Below are 12,571 nucleotides of genomic sequence, written 5' to 3' on the forward strand. Positions count from 1 at the left end.
TGTCAAACAAATAAATAAAATCTTTAAAAAAAAGTAAAAAAAAAATAATAAAAATAAAAAACTCAGAGTTTACAATGAACAGATCCTACATGAAAGAAATTTCTAAAGAATACATAAAATAAAAATGATACCAGAAGGAAGTCCTGAGATGCTAACAAAATGGTAAGCTAATAAGTTAATAACTCTATGAAAAATCTAAATAAACACTGTATAAATAACAATAATGCTATTATAATTTTGTGTATGTGTGTTTTAAGAATAAAAATAAGATACTGAAGAACTAAAAATACACATAACTCAGGAGGGGGTAATGACAGATGAACACAGTATATCAAAATTTATGGAATGCAGGGAAAGTGGTGCTCAGAGGGAAATACAGAGCAAAAATGCCTATATTAAAAAAAAAAATCTCAAAACAATAACTTGACTTTATTCCTCAAAAACAAATTTAAGAGCCAACTAAACTGAAATCTAGCAGAAGGAAGAAAATAATACAGATTAGAGAAGAGATAAGCAAAATCAGGAATAGAAAAACAAAAGAATTTATGAATCTAAAAGTTGGTTCTTCAAGAAGATTGACAAAATTGACAAACCTTTATCTAGACTGACAATAAAAAAAGAAAGACACAACTAAAATCAGAAATCAAAGTGGGACATGAGTATAAAATATTGCAGAAACTAAAAGGATGATGAGAAAATACTAAGAACAAAGGTACAACTATCTCTATTTGCATGTGGTCTTATATATAGAAAATCCTGAAGAATTCCCAAAAACACCATCAGAGTTAATAAATTCAACAAAGTTACAGGATATAAGATCAATATGCAAAATTCCATTGTATTTCTATACTAGCAATGAACAAACCAAAAATGAAATTAAGAAAATGATTCATTTACAATTTTATCAATAGGAATAAAATACTGATGAATAAATTTAAGCAAAGAAGTATAAGACTTGTACATTAAAACTACAAAATATTGCTGAATAAAATTAAAGATCTAAATAAATGGATAAACTGTGCTCCTGGAATTGGAAGACATGAATATGGTAATACTACCCAAAGCAATGTATAGATTCAATGCAATCCTTATCAAAATCCCAATGCCTTTTTTTTAGTCATGGAAAAGCCAAATTCATATCGAATTTCAAGGAACCTGAATAGCCAAAACAATCTTGAAAAAGAACAAAGTTGGAGGACTCATTCTTTGCAATTTCAAAACTTACTACAAAGCTACAATACTCAAAAGCTCTATTACAAAGCTGTAATCTTCAAGACAGTATGGTACTGGCACAAAAACTGACACATAGATCAATGGAACAGAATAGAGAGCCCAGAAATGGACCCTCAACTCTATGGTCAACTAATCTTCGACAAAGCAGAAAGAATGTCCAATGGAAAAGAGACAGTCTCTTCAACAAATGGTGTTGGGAAAATTGGACAGCCACTTGCAAAAGAATGAAACTGGATCATTTCCTTACACCACACACAAAAATAGACTCAAAATGGCTGAAAGACCTAAATGTGAGACAGGAATCCATCAAAATCCTAGAGGAGAACACAGGCAGCAACCTCTTCGACCTCAGCCATAGCAACTTCTTCCTAGAAACATCGCCAAAGACAAGGGAAGCAAGGGCAAAAGTGAACTACTGGGACTTGATCAAGATAAAAAGCTTTTGCAGAGCAAAGGAAACAGTCAACAAAACCAAAAGACAACCGACAGAATGGGAGAAGATATCTGCAAATGACGTATCAGATAAAGGGCTAGTATCCAAAATCTATAAAGAACTTATCAAACTCAACACCCAAAGAACAACTAATCCAATCAAGAAATGGGCAGAAGACATGAACAGACATTTTTCCAAAGAAGACATCCAAATGGCCAACAGACACATGAAAAAGTGCTCAACATCGCTCGGCATCAGGGAAATCCAAATCAAAACCTCAATGAGATACCACCTCACACCAGTCAGAATGGCTAAAATTAACAAGTCAGGAAACGACAGATGTTGGTGAGGATGCGGAGAAAGGGGAACCCTCCTACACTGTTGGTGGGAATGCAAGCTGGTGCAGCCACTCTGGAAAGAAGTATGGAGGTTCCTCAAAAAGTTGAAAATAGAGCTACCGTATGACCCAGCAATTGCACTACTGGATATTTATCCCAAAGATACAAATATAGTGATCCGAAGGGGTACGTGCACCCCAATGTTTATAGCAGCAATATCCACAATAGCCACACTATGGAAAGAGCCAAGATGTCCATCAACAGATGAATGGATAAAGAAGTTGTGGTTTATATATATACAATGGAATATTATGCAGTCATCAAAAAAAAAAAAGAAATCTTGCCATTTGCAACGATGTGGATAGAACTAGAGGGTATTATGCTAAGTGAAATAAGTCAATCAGAGAAAGACATGTATCATATGATCTCACTGATATGAGGAATTCTTAATCTCAGGAAACAAACTGAGGGTTGCTAGAGCGGTGGGGGGTGGGAGGGATGGGGTGGCTGGGTGATAGACATTGGGCAGGGTATGTGCTATGGTGAGCGCTGTGAGTTGTGTAAGACTGATGAATCACAGACCTGTACCTCTGAAACAAATAATACATTATATATGTTAAAAAAAAAAAAAGTAGGAAGGGAAAAATGAAGGGGGGAAATCAGAGGGGAAGATGAACCATGAGAGACTGTGGACTCTGAGAAACAAACTGAGGCTTCTAGAGGGGTGGGGGGTAGGGGATGGGTTAACCTGGTGATGGGTATTAAAGAAGGCACGAATCATGGAACACTACATCAAGAACTAATGATGTAATGTATGGTGATTAACATAACATAATAAAATAAAATTAAAACAAACAAAAGATTTATTTATTTGAGAGAGAGAGACAATGAGCAGGGGGAGGGGCAGAGGGAGAGTGAGAATCTCAAGCGAGATTAGGCGCCCCTTGTCAACTGCTTTTTGATAAAGGTGCCAAGGCAATTAAGAAAAAAGGGATAGTCTTTTCAACAAATGGAGCTGAAACAATAGCTATATGCAAAACAGTAAATGACCCTTACCTCAAACCATAACAAAAAATTAACTTGAAACAGATCACGGCCTGTAAAACTATAAAACTTCTAGAAGAAATCATAGGAGAAAATCTTTGTGACTGTGGGTTTGGCAAAAAATATCTTAAACATGACACAAAAAGCACGAAAATATAAGTCTATAAAATGGACATCATCAAAAGTAAAAAGTTTTATTCATTACAGTTTGGGAGAAAATATTTGCAAAACATATTCCTGATACAGGAATATGTATCCCAGCTCTGTAAAGAACTGTTTCAACTCAATTATAAGACAACAACCAAACAAAAAGTGGGCAAAATATTTGAACAAACACTTTACTCTTAAAGAAGATATGCAGCCAGCTAGAGAAAGGCAAATACCACATGATCTCTTACATGTGGAACTGAGATACAAACTTCCAGTTATAAAATAAGCAAGTCATGTGGTGCCTGGGTGCCTCTATCAGTTAAGTGTCCCAACTCTTGGTTTCAGTTCAGGACATGGTCTCAGGGTCTTGAGATTGAGTCCCATGTCAGGTTCTGTGCTCAGTGCAGAGTCTATTTGAGATTCTCTCTCTCCCTCTTCCTCTATCCCCCTCCCCGCTCTCTCTCTCTAAAATAATAAATAAATAAATCTTAAAAAAAAAAGATTCTCTCCCCCTGCCCCTCCTCCCTGCTTGCTTGCTCTCTCTCAAAAAAATAGTAAGTCACAAAGATAAAAAGCACAGCACATAGAATATAGTCAATAATATTGTAATAACTTTTTAAGATGACAGATGGCACCTACACTTATCACGGTAAGCATTTCATAATGTTTATAATTGTCAAATCACTATGTTGTACACCTGAAACTGCTATTATATGTGAACTTCAATTTTCAGAAAAAGGCTATTAAGCCACAAAAGACAAGGGAAACCTTAAGTGCGTACTGATAAGTGAAAGAAGTCACTCTGAAAAGGCTACATACTATATAATTTCAAATATACGACATTCTTGAAAAGGCAAAACTATAGACTCAGTAACAAGATCAATAGTTGCCCCAGGTTGAGAGATTTTTATTGTGATGAAACAATTCTTTCTGATACGGTAATGGTGGATACATGACATTTTGATATGGGTTTTATGAAAATCCATATAATTATACAACACAAATAGTGAACCTTAATGCAAACTATAGACTTTTGTTCACAATAATCTATCAATATTGGTTTATTAACTTTAAGAAATATGCCACACCTGGCTGGCTCAGTCTGTGGAGCATGCAGCTCTTGATCTTAGGATTGTGAGTTCTAGTCTTGTGCTGGGCATAGAGCTTACTAAATAAATAAATATTAAAAAAAAAAAAAAAGAAACATACCACACTAATGCAAAATGTTAATAAAGGGAAAACTGTGTGCTAGAAGATAGAGGAAGAAATGTGTGTGGGGGGGAATATGGAAATCTTTGTATTCCCTGTTTGATTCTTTTTTTTTTTTTTTTTTAAGATTTTAGAGAGAGAGCGCGCACAGTGGGAGGGGCAGGAAGAGGGAAAGAGAATCTCAAGCCAACTCCGTGCTGTGTGTGGAGCTGGAGGCAGAGCTTGATTCCACCACCCCGAGACCACGCCCCAAGCTGAAACCAAGTCGGACACTTAACTGACTGCACCACCTACGTGCCCCTGCTCGATTTTTCTGTAAATCTATTGATTTTTCTGTAAATCTTCCAATGTCCAGAGTAGAAAAATAAAAGAACACTATTCAAAAAGAAAAGTCTTACGAAGTTAGATTCAACTACTGAGGGATGTATTAAAACTGAAATAATTGCTGTCAAGAATACAATTTTTTTTTTAAAAGATTTTATTTATTTATTTGAGACAGAGAGAATGAGAGACAGAGAGCATGAGAGGAAGGAGGGTCAGAGGGAGAAGCAGACTCCCTGCCGAGCAGGGAGCCCGATGCGGGACTCGATCCTGGGACTCCAGGATCATGACCTGAGCCGAAGGCAGTCGCTTAACCAACTGAGCCACCCAGGCGCCCACAATTCAATTTTTTAAAAAATATTTTTATTTATTTATTTGAGAGAGAGAATGAGAGGGGATAGGGTCAGAAGGAGAAGCAGACTTCCTGCCGAGCAGGGAGCCCCATGTGGGACTCGATCCCGGGACTCCAGGATCATGACCTGAGCCGAAGGCAGTTGCTTAACCAACTGAGCCACCCAGGCGTCCCTACAATTCAATTTTTTAAAGTAAATTAATTATACTGAAATGTTCACTGTCTAAACATGATGACATCAAGATTAAGAAGTTTTTTTTTTAAGATTTTATTTATTTATTTGAGAGACAGAATGAGCAAGAGCACATGAGAGGGGGGAGGGTCAGAGGGAGAAGCAGACTCCCTGACGAGCAGGGAGCCCGATGCGGGACTCGATCCAGGGACTCCGGGATCATGACCTGAGCCGAAGGCAGTCGCTTAACCAACTGAGCCACACAGGCGCCCCAAGATTAAGAAATATTTTTGAGGGGCACCTGGGTAGGGCAGTTGTTTAAGCCTCCGATTTTTGGTTTTGGCTCAGGTTGCGTTCTCAGCATTGTGAGATCAAGTCCCACGTCCGGCTCCATGCTCAGTGTGAGGTCTGCTTAGGACTCTCTCTCCCTCTGCTCCTCCCTGCCCCCCCTCACTCTCCCTCTCTCTCTAAAATAAATAAATCTCTAAAAAAATATATATATATTTTTGAGAGCCCTTTGAGTTTTAAATATAAACACTATTATGACAAAATAGATGAAGATTATGAATTTGTCATAGCTATATAATTTAATATTTATTATACTTAATATTAGCTAGAATTATTAATAATCACTCTATATTCTGTGATACAGAACCTATTACCACCATTTTACAGAAAAGGAAACTGAGGCTCATTGCTCAAGGTTATAAGGTTATCAATTATTGAGTACTACGGTAAAGCACTATGCTAAAAGGTTTTTTTTTTTTTTAAGATTTATTTGTTTATTTGAGAGAGAAAGAGAGTGTGAGAGGGGGTTAGGGCAGAGGGAGAGGGACAGAAGCAGACTACCCAGTGAACATGGAGCACAGCATAGGGCTGGATCTCACAACCCTGAGATCATGATGAAAGCTGAAATCAGGAGTCAGAGGTTTAACCGACTGAGCCCCCCAGGTGCCCCTAAAAGTGTTTTATATATGTCATTTTATATAATCCTTTCAACAACCCTGTGATTCAGTTACTTGCTCCAATTTACGTGTAAGGAAATAAGACTCAGGCAATTAAGTAACTTTCTCAAGATTACAAATATACTAAGTGGCTGAGCAAGGTACATGTACTGATCCCAAAGCCTACTCTTTATTATTACAATAGGAACGCTTTCAAAGTAACAGAAAAAAACTCCCTCCTTCCTTCATTAGTCATGGCTTTAATTTTTTTTTTTGATAGGTTAACAAATTATAGATGCTAAAAGAAAATTCTTCGTTCATTTTTGTTCTCCACTTCTCCTGGTTCAAATTCAGTTAGAGGCAGTCCCTAAAGCACCAAAGCCCTCCTGCAAACAATCTAAACATCTCTGATCTCTTGAAAAAGCTAGAGTTCTAATCTTGCAGGCACTGTAGTCATTGAGAAAACATTCTGCAAATAGATTCAAAAGTGGAGCTTGAGAAGAAGTGAAAAGTGCAAATAGCTTAGGGGAAAGAATTCTAAAATCTTACTCCCAGTTTCCTAATAGCTGCCCTGATGCCATTACAAATTATCGCTACTGGCCTAAATCTTTTTCATTTTATTTACTTTCTCTTACCCTAGCTGAAATTTTCATTGGAGATAATAAGCATTTTCTCTTAAAAAAGAAAAAACTCTGGACAGAGTATCAGTCATTAACAAATTTGTGTAAATTTAAATCACTTTCTTCATTTAAGAGTTCAGAATAGCTACCCTGGGAAGTTTAATTTGGAGGTGAGAAAGCAAGTACACTTGAAGCTCAGAACACTTAAAAGGGCTTCAGCAGAGGCCTGAGCTATGCTGCAATGAAGAGGACAGGATGGATGCCCCAGGGAATTGTACCAGCAAAGATGATGAGGATGCTGTTTACAGAAAAACACCTACTTCAGGACTTTGTTCAGACTGGGATTTTACCACTCAAAGATAATTTCTTTTTCTGCTGTCTTTTGGGAACTGAAAACTCAAAATTTTCTTTTCAGTATGTACATCTATACTACAGGTTAAAGAAGTTTTTTATGGTTACACTGGGTAAATACTACTTAGCTTCTATACGGAAAAATGGGTTTCAATATCTATTGACTAACCCATTGTTTAATTGGAAGTTCAAAGTACATTCCTATGTTACAAACATCCTTTAAAAAAAATATATGAATGAAGCGAAAAGAAAAGCATTACTCCTTCCTCCCTTAATTCCCCCATCAATTTGCATTACGCTTTTCAATCCTGACAAATGCAGGGTGACTTAAAATATCCAATTTTCCCATCTAACCTCAATGTCAGTACATGCTAGAAATTATTATATCTAACATTTTTTAAAAAGATTTTATTTTTTTGTCAGAGAAAGAGAGAGATTGAGATAGAGAGAGAGAAAGCACAAACAGGGGGAGTGGCAGGCAGAGGGAGAAGCAGGCTCCCCACTGAGCAAGGAGCATGATGTGGGACTCTCAACCCCAGGACCCTCGGATCATGAGCCGAAGGTAGATGCTTAATGACTGAGCCACCCAGGTGCCCCCTAACTTTCAATTAACTATGTCAAAGTGAAATTTTTAAGAATGAAGATATTAAGTATCTAGGTATTTTCTTCCAACTGGTAAACATAAACAGAACAAAGTACCTATATACAAAGTGTAATTTGATTTTTCATTAATATATAATAGGTAATAATTAACTTTTATAGAGCTGTTACTTTCAATTAGTTAAAAATAAAAGTATTACCTTCAGGTAGTAGCTCAAATTTCAATTCAGGCCTCAAGCATTCTACCATTCCCAGAAATGCCCTCTCTTGTCCACTTAAGTTCTTCCTTTGGGGGGCACTAGATCATGATAGTTGTGGCTTCATTTGCGTGAGAGCTATAATTATGTCTTCACAGCAGCATTTTTTCTGTAATGAGAAGGTATTCAATGTATATTTTCTTTTCCTACACATAAAGAAAACTACCAGATTTTGTTATCCAGGTTTTATTATAAAATAGCCATTACCATCCCAGTACAGTAGATCCATCAAATAACTCAGTTGAAGAAAACTAAAGATTAGGACTGACTTTATAGATAACTGCATGTGTCCAGGAGTAGGTGACTTAATCTCTCTGTGTCAGTCTCCTTATCTAAAATTAGGTGTTTGGACTATGGTTTTGTTGCAACTCACATTCTTTAACTACTACTGAAACAAAGACCTCCCCAGTAAATTGCATCTCTCATGAAATATTTACTAACAGGGCATTTTTTTTTGGAACCATAGAAGCTTGAGAACAAAGACTGCCCTCCCTAAACCTGTACACCCTGTAAAAAATCCTGGAACTGGTTTGACAAGGTTAGTTTTTAAGCAAATCATATTGGAATTACATAAAACAGAAAGAAGAACGTATTACATGTATAGACAGCTAATGATTGGAGTTCACAACACACACTAAAGCATTACATTTTGCTGTCAAATTGCTTTCTAGAATATTTCACATCACTTAAAAAAGTGGATTTTACCTTATATCAAAAGCAAAGATTAGGAAGAAACTGTTAAAATAGAAGTTTCATGTTTTATAGGGAAAAGGGGCTTTTTATTGTTTATACATATTTAATGCATGGCAGAAAGGAAAAGACTGACTATTCAGGCTGTATTCACTCATATCTCTGTGGACCATATTTGGGCTACTGCTGTTTTGCTTTTGTTCAATAGCAAATTTTATTTGTTCAAAACTTTACAGGTAATTCTCTTAACATCTGATTATTCTGTTGAGTTTCCTCTACAGACTTTTGTGTGGTAAAATGTATCTGTTAAAACCAATTACCTGAGAATAAATCCCCAAACAGGATAACTGAATGATGAAGCCACTTTTAGTTTAGTCTTAGAGATTCTCCTAATTCTAGGTCCCTTGTTAGTGTCCTAAGATTTAAAGGATCTTGAAATATATTAAATATCAGGGCCAGATATTTTAACTTATTAACATTAAAAAAATGTTGCTCAAAAGTACTTTAGAAAAAAAAATTTCTCTCATCTTTTAGGGTAGGTAAATGACACAATATTCCTTTTATGATGTATACAAAATTATTATCAATCAGTGGTGTCAAAAATTAAATCAAGACTCCTAGTTCACAAGTATTCGATAGAACAATTTATTTTTGGGGCGCCTGGGTGGCTCAGTCGTTAAGGGTCTGCCTTCGGCTCAGGTCATGGTCCCGGGGTCCTGGGATTGAGCCCCACATCAGGCTCCCTGCTCAGTGGGGGGCCTGCTTCTCCCTCTCCCACTCCCCCTGCTTGTGTTCCCTCTCTCGCTGTGTCTCTCTCTGTCAAATAAATAAATAAAATCTTTAAAAAAAAAAAAAGAACAATTTATTTATTTTATTTTTTTATTTTTTTAAGATTTTATTTATTTATTTGAGAGAGAGAGAGAGTGAGCACGAGAGGGGGGAGCGGGAGAGGGAGAAGCAGACTCCCCGCTGAGCAGGGAGCCCGATGCGGGACTCGATCCCGGGACTCCAGGATCATGACCTGAGCTGAAGGCAGTTGCCCAACCAACTGAGCCACCCAGGCGCCCAACAATTTATTTTTTTTAATGATGGGTTTGGAAAGTTATAATGTGTTAAGTCAACATCAAAATTTTAAATGTATGCAAATATATATAAATAATAACTTATTTTAACTTTTCACTGAAAAAAATTTAAGGCTAGTGTTCACAATGTCTCTTTAATCTAAGGTTTGCCCTCTCTATAAGCTTCCCTATAATCTTGGTTTCTATCCATTTCTTACCCTGTAAATACATACCTCATTTTACCTCTTTGCTCTTTGAGAGCTATACAGATTATTTCATTTAATCCTCACATTCACCGAGTTGGATCTTATCTCTGTAGATAAGAAAACCAAAGCTGTCAAGTAACTTGCCTAAGATCAGAGAGAGCATTAGAGCTCAGATTCAAAACTAAGCTGGAAAAAAAAAAAAAAAAAAAACACAACTCTGAAGCCCATGCATAGTCTTCAGATCATACCATACCATGCCATTACATGCAGAAAAAAAGAAACCTTTAATAGAAACACGTATCTTCCAAGCTGTGATTTTCCAGATAACAATGTGTCTTCATGAAGACCACAGTAAATGAATCACGTACGAAATCATCAAGAACAAAAAGCTTGAAGTTAATGTTCTAAGAAAAACACTCAAAAGTACTACCCTAAGTACTGCATGGAGAGAACACCAAATATGACACGAGTCACTACTAAAAAAACACCAAAGACATCATAGTGGGTGTTCAGTTACTCTAGAACACTTAAAATTTTCCTTAACTAAAAAAAGGTCTCAAATGAAAAATGTACTTTAGTGAATTCAACATCTCTGCTTTGCAAATTGAAGTTTTATCTTATTAAGTATATATTTAGGTTCTGTATCTTACTGGTCATACCTCTCAATTCAAATTAAGATCAACCTATAGTGATTATCAGGTATTGTACTTTCTTAAATGTCAAATTAATGATCGCTAAAGTTTATTAAACTAACCATACCTTTTTTGTTATTTTTAAGATTTTATTTTTAAGTAATCTCCACCCCCCCCCAATTTTGGTCTTGAATTTACCCAGAGATCAAGAGATGCATGGTCCACTGACTGAGCCAGCCAGGCACCCCTCTAACTATAAATTTTTAAGAGATATTTTAACCAATAATATTTTATCAATAGTAAAAAAAATAATCTGAAAAAGAACCTAATTATTTGAAGATTATTTCCAGCTCTATGAATGTTAATTCAGTCAATTTTACTGCTGTAACTAAAAAATCACTTATGATTAAAGGAAAATGTTTAAAACTGTTAAATTTCTTTCCACGTCTACCAAATTCAGAAAATATGGATTAAATAGCAAGACTTCAGTTAAGAAAGTGTTTCAAGCTTCAGGTGGTCTAAGGCATACAATTCTCACCATTACAATGAGTCACATGGTTAAATGACCACAGGTTCTATTTGCAAGCCCAGTCCTTTCTTTCCTAGGACTTCAGCAGAGAGATTTTCTTTTTATTCCTCTAACCATGAAGCTATTCTCTTATTTGTTCAGGTTGGCAAAGGTTCTAGCCAACAGACATCTAGATGATAATGATGGTGATAAATTTAACATTTACTTGTGGCATTTAATTCTCACAGTGACCCAAGTGTGGCACAGAGCGGTTAATAAATAGTTGAGGCATTCAGGTTCAAGAGCCCGCATTCTAGAAAGGTGAGTGAATTGAAAATTGTCCTACTTACATTATCATTGCTTTCCAATAAAAGATTATTTTTCCGCTTACAATTGTTTAAATACTTTCTCATAGGCTATGGTTTAAATACCAGGTGCCTACTTAATTGCAGCGCATCTTTAAACAACGTAAAGGAAAGTTTTAGTTGTTTTCACCTGCACACATACCGCTCTGCCCACAAATTCTGCAATCCAGTTTAGCCTGATTCTAAACTGCTGTCTCTTGAAGTCCTCCTCTTGCAGTTTTGGCGAACGACTTAAAATTTGACTTTGAGATCTAGATAGTATCTCTCCATCCATCCTCTCACAGAGAAATGACTAAATTCAATTAGAATAACTCTCCGAACCATTTAGATTAGGGTATAGGCCTTTAGGTAACTTCAAGACCAAAAAAAAAAGTCAAAAATTGCAGGAGAATGTGGGGGAGGACGCCTTTCCCCTTCTAACCAGAAGATATAAATGGGCTCATAAGGAGAAAACAAAACAAAACAAAAAACACAACATCTAAAAAGCGGGGCTCTTGGCTGCGCGAAGGACCACACACTAGGCGCTCCCGCCCAAGGGGGTCCGGGTCCTTCTCCACGGCGGTGGCGCGTCCTGAGGCTCAGCAACCCTCCTCCAGACACTTAATCTCCACCTTCTCCAGCCTGCCTTCCCGAGCGCCTCCCCACCCCCCACCCCCCGCCCCAGCGCGGCCCCGGGAGGGGAGTAGTGGGCCTCATCGTGTGGGGCCCCGAAAAGGCCCCGAGGCTGGGCGCGGAAGGCACCACCCGGACCCGACTGCAGATGGGGGCGGGGACCAGCGGTTGCTCAGGGAGCAGGCTGGTCAGGAGGTGACGGGAGGAGGAGGCAGGAGGAAAGAGATGGGGGTTGGGAGGTAGTGTCCCGTTCGTGGGCGCCGACAACTCGGTCAAACCCCCAACTCCCCTAGTCCCGCCGCTTCCGAGAGCCCTACAGGGCGAGGAGGGAAGTTCACAAGGTGCCGGAGCAGAGGGGAGAAAATTCAAAACGAGTCTACTCAACCTCGTCTTGGCTCCGAGGCCCTGCCATGGAGACCAGCACAATGCGCAGGCGCATCCTTCTGAGAGCGCGCAGCGCAGTACTGTGAGAC

The 12,571-nt window shown here is 37.7% G+C and overlaps 1 protein-coding gene across 5 annotated transcripts in view; it reads right to left on the reverse strand.

The window, feature by feature from the left end:
- CARF (calcium responsive transcription factor) overlaps positions 1 to 12,546 on the reverse strand; it is an 84,324-nt gene extending 71,778 nt beyond the window's left edge. For 4 of the 5 annotated variants that reach the window (XM_035007346.1, XM_035007345.1, XM_035007343.1 and 1 more), the window contains exons 1-2: positions 12,484 to 12,546; positions 7,968 to 8,133 (exon numbers count right to left, since the gene is read on the reverse strand). The gene's annotated coding sequence lies outside the window, so the exon portion shown is untranslated. The remainder of the gene's footprint in view (positions 1 to 7,967; positions 8,134 to 12,483) is intronic. The other variant, XM_035007347.1, reaches the window with a different exon arrangement.
- Between the last annotated feature and the right edge of the window lie 25 nt (positions 12,547 to 12,571).

Source organism: Mirounga leonina, unplaced genomic scaffold (assembly GCF_011800145.1).
Source record: "Mirounga leonina isolate KUSES-001 unplaced genomic scaffold, KU_Mleo_1.0 Mir_151, whole genome shotgun sequence".
Classification (NCBI taxonomy): domain Eukaryota; kingdom Metazoa; phylum Chordata; class Mammalia; order Carnivora; family Phocidae; genus Mirounga; species Mirounga leonina.